Here is a 1,298-nt window from a genome sequence, read left to right as displayed (position 1 = left end):
CAGTAAGCCAAATCATATTCGTGCTTCCCCCCAATGCTAGGGCCCTCCAGTAAGAAGATTGCCCACTAGCCTCAAGCCCTTGCTCAACGCTCCCCACGAGGGTCAGTCCTGCTCTCAGCTTCTCCTGCTGCTGCTGCTTCTCCCACCTTCACCACGTCTCCATCTCCAAGCTCTGTTCTCTCTTTTTATACAGTCATTAGACATCATCCAATCGACTAGAGCATCATCTGAGCGACCATAACTTAGGTGGCTACTATTGGCTCTGGAGTTAGCACCTCCGCAAAGGACCTTGAGGGCTTCATGCCCACATCGACTTAGCACCTAATAGCTAGGGGTTTTGGGCCTACTTTGGAGCCAAGATATAATCAGACCTCCCTTCTTGGGTCCCACCCGGAGCCCCACCTTAAGCCTATTCAAATGGGGGGGAAAGATCTTCTCATTTACTGATTGCCTTGACGCAAGGGGGTCTGCCTCTATAAAGCATTCCCCTAACCTGGAATCCTATTAACTTCAGAACTGACTACTTGACGTGGTTTGCTGCTTTAACGAACTAGACCAAGAACTAAAACTAATTCTCTCAGCCAATCACACGATTCCTTTCTTAACCCAAGTAGAGAGGGATCAAGGTTTAGACAATCTGATTTACCCATTAAAACCTAATCTTGTATTGTGGTAAGGTGTAGGAAAATTCCATAATGCTTTCTTTTTATACTTTTAAAATTACATCCTGAGCTTCTTGGTTGATTGAATTAACTGAAGATGGTGGGGGATGGAGTGGGGTGGGGCAGGGAACCTTCTCCTTTAAAGATATCTTTAAGCCAGAGTTTCTCCTTTTTGTGTTCTGGGCCCCTTTGGAAATCTAGTGAGGCCTAGGAAACCTTTTAAAAACAATATCTTTAAATGCATAAAATAAAATGCAAAGGATTACAAAGAAAATTAATTATATTAAAATATAGTTATCAAATTTTAAAAACAATTTAAGTTCATAGGCCACCATGGTAAGAAATCCTGCTTTAAGTAGAGCCAAGATATTGTACAAAAGATATCTTAAAGTGGATAACCTGAGGTCCATTTCAGTTCTTTTGTTCACTGATTCAGCTATAGGTAAATGAAAATCTTTTTATTCTTTTAATATGCTGCCATCATGTGGCTGTTCCTTTTTGTCTCATTCAAATCTCCCCAAATTGTTTAACTTTTAAAGTTTTGGGCTATCATTTTATTTAATATTCGATCAAAGCTATTGTTAACATCTTATTTGGAAACACACTGTTCTTGTATACCCTTCCCAGTATTACACT

The sequence above is a fragment of the Trichosurus vulpecula genome, chromosome 6, assembly GCF_011100635.1.
Source record: "Trichosurus vulpecula isolate mTriVul1 chromosome 6, mTriVul1.pri, whole genome shotgun sequence".
Taxonomy (NCBI): domain Eukaryota; kingdom Metazoa; phylum Chordata; class Mammalia; order Diprotodontia; family Phalangeridae; genus Trichosurus; species Trichosurus vulpecula.
Note: the sequence above shows the minus strand (reverse complement) of the source record.